Below are 11,811 nucleotides of genomic sequence, written 5' to 3' on the forward strand. Positions count from 1 at the left end.
GAACACAGTTAAATGATTCGGTAGGAAGTAGTGAGAAAGTTATAGACGAATCATTTGACGACTTAAACCGTCGTACCCTACGGTCTGGTAATCACTATAGTACCTCACCTAAGTATACTAAAGCAGTTACCCCTGTTACAGGTGATAGTGTGTCTGTTGCTAAATCGGTAACAACCTTATTAACCCAGCCTTCTGTTAAGAGTAAGAATACTAACTTGCTTAATGACACTAAAATGACATCTTCTAACCCTCACACCAGTATTACTACCACACCTAATGCTGATAATGTTATTAATATCATGCAGCGCGGCGATTATGTTCGAAATTTCACGGGACAAGACGATTATAGGGTCTCACATTTTATTCGTGCATGTGAAGATAGCATGCGCAATAGTCACATAACGACTGACGAAGATAGGAAAGCGTATGTACGTTCCCATATAACACAGGGTTCCTATGCAGGCAGTCGTTTAAATGCGTTTGGTTTACAAAGCCCTGACTGAAAAGTTCAAGCGAACGCTAATTGGGATTTTTGGGGGTAGGTCACAGCTGGGCCAACTGCAATGGATCTTCAGATGGTTGGATCGCTGTATTCCAGGTATACGAAACGAAACACCCGTTGACGCTGTTGACATCGCGGGCGAGGTTCGCCAGGACATGCAAGCGACCTTCCGGTCATCAGGCTGGTACAACTCACGGGGTGATATGCCGCCGGCAAATGTGGAAACATTGATAGAACTAATAAGTTTTCTTCTTTCCGTCCGTGTTCCCATATATAGCCGGGCACAGGAAGTACAGTATGAACCACCCTTGGATATGGTGGAATACGCAAACAAGCTCTGTCCCCAGGCTACGGGCCCCTTACTGGCGCAACCCTCAGTGACGTCACCACAACCCCAGCCGTCACAGATGCCACAGATGCCTCACTCTCAGACTCCTTATGCGACACACTTAGCTTCGATCGCTCCTCCCCGCCTAACATATAAACAGAAAACATCGTTACGATGCGCACATTGTAATAAACGTGGCCACGTAATGGAAGATTGTTTTCAGCTCCGAGGTAATAGTGTTAATTTTAAGGCCACACCCGGTGCAAAGCCATTCTCAAGGTCAAACAGTGAGGGAGCAAAAGTAGCACCTCCTCCTCCTACCCAGACAGCGCGCAAATGGTGCGCTCTTCACAAATCGACATCTCATAGTTCACATGAGTGCGATATACTAATAAAAGCTAGGGGAGTGGACCTAAGTGAAACGGAGGTGTCGTATAGGCGCAAGCAGAAACGTCCCCAGGACAAGTCATCGGGGGAAGACCAGCGCACACTACAGCAAGGAGAGGGATAGATAGGGTAATTCCCGCCCCTCCTCACAGCACTTCTATAGCGGCCTCATTAATAGCGGCGCTTAGAAAAGTGGAAGTGTTGTCAGTACCGGTGAGAGTGGATAATACCAGATTGGCTCTTGATATAGACACAGGTGCTTGCGCTAATGTATTGGCCTTGACATCATATCACGAGTTACAACGTAAATTCCCTCACCGCAAATTCAAATGGAGGCCTAGTAACGCTGAGCTCGAAGGAGTTTCAGGTACTCAGCTGAGCATCAAAGGAATGGTGACGTTACCACTCAGATTCTCAAGACGTGGTACGCCCTTCTACGCGGACTTTTATATAGTTCAGCAGTTCAATTTGCCAGCTGACGGGTTACTTGGTCTACCAACTCTTCGAAAGAACATGATAGATGTTCATCCACGTAATAATAGTGTTACGTTTAAAGGTGTTTCCTACACAGCAATGAGTCATTCTGAACCTATGCTCACCGCTAGGACGAAGGTGTTGTCTACCAATCCTATTAAGAGGAAGGCGGATCATGCGTCAGAGATATCTCTCGACCTCAACCACACACCTTCCCAGCGTGATTACAGCAGCAAGAGTTGGAAGATAGCACCTGCAATGTTGAAGAGTACTCTCCATTACCAGAATGAGGAATTCACCAACGCAACAATCCTGTGAGCTGAAGTGAACATTAGTTTCTGCAAATGATTCGTTCACTGCCCAGGGTGTGACAGGACGTGACTGCAGTTGTTGTGACTACTCATAAATCAACATCCTGTCAACAAAATTCTTTCGTATGGCGTGAACAACCCCCAGTTACCAGCACCCAGCACCCACCCTAGTGATGATGACACATCCGGTCTGAGAGATGGTCTCAGCATTCTGAGGTATGGTGTTGTGGATGACGTTGTGTAACAATTAGCGGCGGTTTGCTGTACTCAGGATTTTTGTGAGCATTGACCCAATCACCGGGCCTTGGAATCAGCTGTGTCTACTGTGGGACACACACACACAAGCCTACGGGATTGCGGGAGCAATTTCACATTATCAAGAAATTAAAGAAAGGATGTTATGTGTGTGATTTTCTAGATATCACAGCAATGTCGAAGTGCAACCAAATAAATTCCTAATTCGAGGTATTGTTGCGAATTGCCAACAGACTCGACTGGCCAGGATAGATCAAATAGCACCACATGTCAAGGTGATCGATCATCCTCAGGGCAAGACACGCCTGTTAGAGCTGCTTGCCGACTACAGATAGTAGCCTTGCCAGGGGAAACGCTAGGTCAGACAGATTTAACATCCCATCATATAGCGTTAAAGGAAGGAACCAACCCTATTTACATACCAGCTTATAGACTACCTCATAGCCAGCGCGCTGTAGTGCAAGATATGGTACAGGGTATGTTAGATGAGAATGTCATTAGACACTCAAAATCCCCCTTTAACAGCCCATTATTCCTCGTCCCGAAAAAGGATGGTGGATGGCGCCCTGTCATAGATTTCAGGCGCGTAAATAATCAAACAATCCCTGATAGGTACCCAATGCCTATCTTGAGTGACATATTGTAATCCTTGGGCAAGGATAATGCGGTATTTAGCAACTTGGAATTGCTTAGTGGGTATTGGCAAATACCACTCGATGAAAAATCACGAGAAATCACGGCATTTAGCACGCCTCTAGGCCACTTTGAGTTTCTACGAATGCCATTTGGTCTCAGAAATGCCCCACTAACATTTCAAAGAATGATCAACACCCTGTTTGCCGGACTAATTGGTAACACAGTCTGCGCTTATTTGGATGATCTAATAGTAGTCAGTAAGGACGTCGATTCCCATCTGATAAAACTGCGTGAAGTTTTGGCCAAACTTTCCACAGCAGGACTCAAAATAAAACTCTCAAAGTGCGAGTTTTTAAAATCCAGAATCCATTTCCTTGGTCATGTAGTTGACGGTGAGGGCATACACACAGTTATTGATAAAGTCAAAGCTGTATCTCAGTTCCCGCGTCCTACCTCAAATGATCATGTGCGTAGCCTTCTCGGATTATCTGGTTATTATTGTTCCTTTATCAAGGACTATGCAACATTAGCATCGCCCCGAACGAGGTTGCTCAAAAAAAAAGATGCAGTGTTTATATAGGATGCTGAACACGAGGAAAGTATTACGGCATTGAAGACAGCGCTAACCAATGCCCCGGTTCTAGCATTCCCAGACTACACTCAACCTTTCACTCTCTGTACTGACGCTCCCGGAATTGGAGTCGGAGCAGTGCTCATGCAAGAGGACACGCGTGGGAAGTTTAGAGTGATAGCATTTGCAAGTCGCAAACTAATCGATGCTGAAACACGTTATTCGGCGACGCATTTAAAAACGTTAGCCGTTGTGTGGGCACTTAAGAAATTCAAAGACATTATCTTTGGCTACAAGATAACTGTTTTTACTGATCATGCGGCAGTCACCGAACTGTTCCATGGCAGAAACTTATCAGGCAGATTAGCACGCTGGTATCTGACAATTCAAGAGTTTGACCCCGAATTTAGGTATTTACCTGGGAGGGCGAATGTTGTCGCCGACGCTCTGTCAAGAAATATAGCACCAGTAATGCCTGTATCAACATTCACTCTTTCGCAGCTGGAAGATGAGCAACGACGCGACCCATATTGGTCAGCTGTTATTTTTGCTCTCGAATCGGGCGAGGATGTTAAACTCCCCAAGTTATTTCTTCCCTTAAGTCAGTTTGAATTACGACATAACATACTCAATAGGACGAGAAAATCTCCTGAGGGTAATGTGTCTCAAATAGTCGTACCTGACACGTTGCGCAAAGCAGTAATGACATTGTTCCACGATGTCCCACAAGCAGGTCACCAAGGTCGTGATAAATGCTTAGCGGATTTACGAAAGAAGTATTTCTGGAACACTATGAAGAAAGACATAGAATTACACATAGCTAATTGTTTGGCATGTGCTCAACATAAAGGATCAACAGGATCACCTGCCCCGATTCTACAATATCCTACACCAGACCGTCCGTTTGACACAGTCGCTGTTGATGTGTTACAACTCCCAATGAGTCATCAGGGATCAGGATACGTCTTAGTGTGTGTGGATCATTTTTCCAGGTTCGTGGTCTTGGTCCCACTAAAAAGCAAAACGGCCGAAGCAGTAGCCTATGCATTAGTGATGAATCTCATATGTCCATATACTACGCCTAAAGTTCTACTCTCTGATAATGGAACAGAGTTCAAGAATGAGCTAATAGAGCATATATGTTTACAATATGGAATTAAACAAACTTTTGTGACAGCTTATCATCCACAGGCTAATGGCCTTGTTGAAAGAACCAATCGTAAAATCCTAGAAATACTGCGTCCAATTGTTAGTGGTTTTCAATACGCATGGGAGGATTGGTTACCGCAGGTTGCAGCGTCGATTAATGGGTCAGTTAATAGCTCTACGGGCAAAACACCCTACTATATTGTCTATGGCACAGATAAACGTCTGCCTTACGACATCCTTACAGAGGCGCCATACCCGGTATATAATACGGATGATTTTGCGGCAAAACAAATTCATGTCTTAACAGAAATTCATAACCAAGTACGATCACAGCTAGCGGCGTCACGCGCCGAAATGATCATCAAACAACATAAACATGCTAAACCTATCGCACTGAACGTTGGGGACGCTGTTATGTTACGGGAACCTGAAAGGAACTCCAAACTTTCGGCGAAATTTTCTGGTCCATTCCGCATAATCTCAAAAGAAGCAGGCAACAAATTCAAAATATGGAAGCCTAATGCACAGATCGCAGATGTCGTGCACGCGGATCGTCTGAAGAAGACCCAGATAAATGTCTTACCTCAAGTTGATGATAATGTGATTGATACATCCTTACAGACTGTTCAGAAGCAAAATGTCCCAAATGACTATTGTATGAAACTACGTTCTGCGAGTAGAAGTTAACTCGTACTTTCGCGTCAGATGGAAAACGTCGACGGCCAACTACAATCAGCATTGGACATTCTTCATGGTCTCAGCACAGCTTCGATGAATTCGACAATAGTTTCATGAACGTTGTCGTTCAAGCTGTATCTCAACAGAATCTTGTTATTTCTCAAACCTTTCACGCGATTACTGCTCTAGAATCAAAGGTTAATGCAATCATAATGGAGTCTAACCAAGTTTCGAGGATTGTTACTAGGTTACAGAAAGCAATCCCGACGTTAGAATGGCTCCTTTACTTCACAGAATATTTGCATGCTGCTGAAATTTCAGTTCATAAAATTGTAACCTCTAAAAATGAACTAATAGACAGCATTGTAGATGCCGGGATAGGACGTGTGGACGCGAAGCTTGTGCCTGTGCAGACGCTTCTTAAGGCTGTAAAAATAGCCAAGTTGCAGTATCATTTAACTCCTATTTTCAATGACAATGAGGTTCAATATCATTACCCACTGTTGGAGTCAACCCTCACGCACAATGCAATTCTGATCCACATTCCTATGCGAGGGCAACATGAGTTTAATGCATGGCATTTAGAACCCTTCCCCTGGTTTGTGAACGACACACTGTATACCCTAGATAGGCCTAAAGATCTTTTCTTAGTAGATGAAGAATATTCATTGTTATCAATAGAGGATTCTGAGGTACAGTCACGGTGTAAGTCGTCTTATCTACACCTACACGTATGTCCAGCCTACATTGTTTGCATTTATTCCTGCTGCAGATGGAATGTGTGAATTGGCAGTCATACAACCAAATGTACACACAGCGTTAGCGCAATGCAGTTATAGGCCAGTTAGTCTAAAGACTGTGTTCCACGCTCACCTTCACAATGTGCAGTATTTGTTCTTTCCAAATCTCACTACTGTAATTTTAAAATGCCAAAATGGTGTTAAGCAGCTAGTTGTGAAAGGGCATTACAAGGCTCCTGATTACTGTGAAATCACTTGTAGTACATTACGGACCTTGCCTACTCATCAGCATTTTGCGTTAAATCGAAAACTCAAGTCTGCTTTAATTCCACTTCCTATAATGAATTTCACTATCAAGGATATTCAAATAGTATCAGAGAAATTAAAAGTGTTAGCTTTCTTGAACGAGACACATTTTGCTGATTTGAATAATAACTTGCCATTTTACCTGTCACGGGAATTTGCACTACCAAGTCTTACGATTCCCTCTATTCTGTTAATTCTGGCAATAATGTTCCTGTTCTGTTATTACCGGGCAGTATCATCCAAATTCAACATTGTTCATAACATACTAACCCGTACGACACAAAAGTCTAGGTCCCCTGTAGTAGAGAATACCCCTACAGTAATTTCCCCAGCTTAGTGTCTACATATCTGTTTATAACATGGTTAGGGTTGTCTAGGATGTACTGTACTCTGTGAGTTATTTAGGCCTCACGGAGCTCGGCTGGTAGGTGACCGAGCGATGTAATAGGCCCCTGTCTCATCAACAGAACGTATTATATAAATGGGTCAATACATCTGATATTATATTCAGATTCACCACCCTGTAACTTTCCACTGTCTATGAGTAAGACATGAGATTGACACGTGAGCGGGCAACTTACCCAAGAGGGCGAGACCCATAGCTCAGCATTTCTGTAAGCACGCACTGCGATGCCCCTAAGCTTCAGTAGCTCACCTCAACTCATATCGAAAGGACGTGACCAAACGTTTATCATACATAAACGCCGTCCCTTTCTCATTCACTCCTAGACAGTGAGACTTACGGTTGATATACACTCAGGAATTATATATACAACCTTTTATAATAAAACAAAGGAACTACCGTTTGGGTTTCGTTACTTAAAACCCAAATATAAATATGTGTGAACGGACTGGTTAATTGGACAAGCAGCCGATTCACAGATGTTAATCAAGAACTCCCCCAATAATACAGGTGGCTGCATTTATAAAAGTCCCTTGCACGGAATGTAATAGGTTTTACTTAGGCCAGACAGGTAAAGATCTTGTAACTAGACTTAAACAACATAAATATAGTGTTAGGACAGGCCAGGAATCCAATGCTCTGTTTGTTCATTTGAGGGATAACAAGCATTGCATTGACTGGGATAATGCCTCCTCAATATTACCTTGTAATTCAATTGACAGTAGGAACATTATAGAATCTAGTCTCATTAAACATACCGAATCCGTTAACATGAATTTGAGTAACGGTATGTACAAATTGGACAATTTTGTAATTAAGAAGATTTGTAACCAGGTGAGAAGGTTGGGTCAGTTTTCCCTCTGACCTGACTACCGACCCCTGCGGTGCTTTTGTAATGATTAGTAGGGTCATTACCTTTACTTGACCTCTGTGGACTTGTTCTCACCCTCCTCTGTATATATATAACTTGTTCTGTACTTCTATTTTAGTCTGTACTCACCCCTGAAGATGATGTGAATTACACGAAAGCACTTGGGAACTTCGTCTTTTCTTTTTCCTTGTGGTTATCAGCATATATATATATATATATATATATATATATATATATATATATATATATATATATATATATATATATATATATATATCCAGGAGAGTCCACAAGTTCATTGCCCTTGAGAAACAGTAATATAACTAGTGCCATTTTTTACTGTACCATTTTTCCAAGTATCCTAACTTATAGTCTAAGAAAATAAACTTTAAAATCGAAATATTGCCACAGTGTAATAAGTATCTACGGATAAACCTACTACAGTATTTAAGAAACATGAAAAACTAGAATAATAAAAATGAACAGAAAATGAAGGATGGAGAACAAATAAACAAGTGTAATGAGACAAAACTCACAAGAAGAAGATTACATATAGGTAGAATATTGATAGTATAAGAGTATAAAGAGAGGAAGACTTTGGTAGCGTGGCCGTGATAGTTATTTACACTGTCAGTACACTTATCGCATCTTATACGTCAATACACTTCTATTACGTCTTAAGGGCGACTTCTCAAACACCGCTTCGTTACAACTCTTTATTAATTACGAACATGACATGGACACATTAATAACACCTTCTATTGAAGTTACTAGGACATTATATTTACGTTACTAGGACATCATATTACGTTACTAGACACTGATTCTCGGACACGAACATGAAATGAATACACTTCCCACGTAGGTAACTCATCCCATGGAAAGCTCTGACAAACACTCACGTGACCTAGGGGAGGCCTAGCAGGGAGACTGCTTAGCTGGAACACTGGTGTCGGGAGGGCGACTGCTTAGCTGGGACACTGGTGTCGGGAGGGCGACTGCTTAGCTGGGACACTGGTGTCGGGAGGGCGACTGCTTAGCTGGGACACCGGAGGGAAGTCGGGGAGGGAAGTCCTGCACGACTCTCCTCCCGTGAGCGGGACTCGGCTGTGGTGGACCTCCTCCTCCGATCCCTGTGTGTCTTTCTCTCTCACTCTGCCAAATTCACTGAGGGAGGACTAGGACGTCCTATATATTGGGATGCGAGCCGTCAGGTTCAGCTGGTCGGGGGGGGGGGCGGCGAAGGGTCTCCTTACATTTGACCTGGCCAATGTGAGGTCAGGTCTGGACTTTTCAGAAACTATCTGGGAAAGTCATCAGGTGGGGCCGTGTGTATATTGGGAGAGCAACCGTGAGAGTTACCCTACACTTGACCTCCCTAATGTCGGGTCAGACTGGAGTTCCTGAGATGTAAGTTGTACTTTCTGGAGAAGTCATCAGGTGGGGCCGTGTGACATGAGAGGCCCTGGTTGATTTGTGGCCCCTTGAGTTGGGCTCCGAGGGTTACATTTGACCTGGCTAATGTGAGGTCAGGTCCGGCCTTTGTTCAGAGATGTAGGTTATTGTATATTGGAAGAGAGCCGGCCGGTGCCCCCTTACATGTGTGACATGGGAGGGGAGCCTGGGTAATTTACAGTCCTTGGTCAACCGTGAGAGTTACCCTACACTTGACCCCCCTAATGTCGGGTCAAGTCTGGCTTTCCTTGCGATGTAAGCTGTGGTCTGACAACCCATCATTACATCATTCATGAATTGTACTTTTATAAGAATATCATCTAAGGCAAAATATTTTGTTTCAGATACTGTGATGTCACATCTCAAGACCAAGTGTAACTAAGTAGAAGTTCTGGTGCCCTTATTATAGAATGGATATCAATTCACTGGAGTCGGTGCAGCAAAGAATGACGAAAATGATTCCGGGACTTAGAAACCTTCCATATCAAGATAGGTTAAAGAAACTAAACTTGCATTCCCTAGAAAGACGAAGAGTGCGGGGAGATATGATAGAAGTATTTAAGTGGGTGAAAGGAATCAATAAAGGCGATATAGATAAAGTTCTTTTAATATCCGAGCAGGATAGGACTCATAGCAACGGATTTAAGTTGGATAAGTTTAGGTTTAGGAGGGAGATAGGAAGGAACTGGTTCACAAATAGGGTGGTGGACGAGTGGAACAAACTTAGCAACTTTGTAGTAAGTGCTTGAACGCTGGAGAGTTTTAAAAGGAGGCTAGATAGATTCATGGATGATAGAGAGTGGTAGTAACTCTCGACAGGAGCTGCCATGCACAGGCCAACCGGCCTGTTTCTCCCGGAAGAGTGATCTCAAGAGACACATTCTTGTACACAGTGGTATAAAAGAGTTTGAATGTGAGGAATGTGGGAAATGTTTCTCCCGCAGCGGTCATCTCAAACGTCATAAGCTTGTGCATGAAAAAACAGATTTCAATAAATGTTTTAATGACTTTAACAGAAGGTAAATGTAACACATAAACTTGAATACAATGATATACATCAATATAAAACCATTTGAACAAACTCTATGAATGTAGCAGAAATAAAGACACGTGACAAATGCCACTTTTATAGATATTAAACACAAGTTATAATTATATGCTCTTAAGATGGTGTTGGTTAAATATCACTCATAATAATACTCCACTTTGTTGCATCAGCCTTTTTAATAATGTTATTTACAGTACAGTAGTGAACAAAGGTTAAACTTTTCGTCTAATGTGCTTAAAATTTCATCTTTACTGGATAAGTTGTGTTGAACAGAGATGAACTCTCATTTACTATAATTTGTGCATCAATAGTTGTGTCAACTGTGTACATCTGTCTTTATTTACACGTGATGTAAGTTTTATCACAAGTACATACATTAGCACAGGTAATAAATCATCTTGGTAAAGTAGTACAGTGGCGGTAGACCATTTGTTATAGTCAAGGTGTTGTCATTATCTCACGGAAACTCTTCAATCTCTGTTGAAATTGTACGTAAATATTTGATAAGTTTTGCTCAACTCTGACGAGATATTTTAATATTTTATCTTGACTAAAATGGTTGGTAGTTTTGATTCATGTTTTAAATATATTCTTTCATCACTTACAGATATATGGTACCATTGTCTGGTAAATAATGGTTAGGGTTCATATATAGTAGCTGGTGTTATGGGGCAGATGAACTTTAACACCTCTTAACTGTATATAATATTATGTTTAATATATTATTCAGTTAGCATCTTGTACCTTACTTAGGTAACTCTTCTTCATTATTGTATGTATATTATGTATGCTGTATGTATACCATGTATGTACTCTATATATACACATTACTTCTCTAGTCAGTAGCGTGTGGCAATGCCCCTGTTTCATGTCACCACACGCTTAGATAAATGTGCCTGGCGACATCTGGAAGCTGTTAATGTACCACTTACCACATGTCGCCTGAGAGGTCAGAGAGAAGTCAGTTGACCCATATAGGAGTGTAAGGACTACCAGCGCTTGTAAGCGCACCCTTGTATATTTCCGTTGAATAGAACCTACAGAACTCTACAGGTGTTTATGTTCGCTCCTGTAGCTAGAACCAAGTACCCCGAAAATCTCCAATTCATCCTTGGGCAGTCATTTTCTTGAAGTAGCCAATGCTGAAATGCCAAACTATGGGTTAAAATTTGTTTTTTGATCATGTTAAGCAGAAGACTTGGTTAAATTAACACAGTATTTAGATATTTGCTGTTTTTATATACAACTTTTCCTAATAGTACTGGCATGTGTTTATCTAACAATGGTATTTAAAAAAAATTGCTACAAGAATGGCATTTATTTTGTGGACATGAATATAGAGTTTTATGTAAATACTGTGTGCTGCATACATTAGTACAGGTCCCTGTGTATATAATGTTAAGTGTGTAATGAGAAGAGACCCTAATTTGTGGGAGAAGGTCAGTTATGTTTGTGTGGTGCTGTGATCTTAATTGCTTGGGGAAGGTCAACAATTTTTGTATTGTTACAAAGTGTAGTATTTTTGATGTGTCTAAAAGAAATTAGTTAAAAGTACTGGTTGGTGTTTCACCCTTCCTTCCACCCTCAACTTTGATTAATGAAAAACACAAACTCACACTGCTACACTAAACTCACACTGCTAAACTAAACTCACACTGCTAGACTAAACTCACACTGCTAGACTAAATTCACACTGC

This window comes from Homarus americanus, unplaced genomic scaffold (assembly GCF_018991925.1).
Source record: "Homarus americanus isolate GMGI-L3 unplaced genomic scaffold, GMGI_Hamer_2.0 scaffold35374, whole genome shotgun sequence".
In the NCBI taxonomy this organism is placed as follows: domain Eukaryota; kingdom Metazoa; phylum Arthropoda; class Malacostraca; order Decapoda; family Nephropidae; genus Homarus; species Homarus americanus.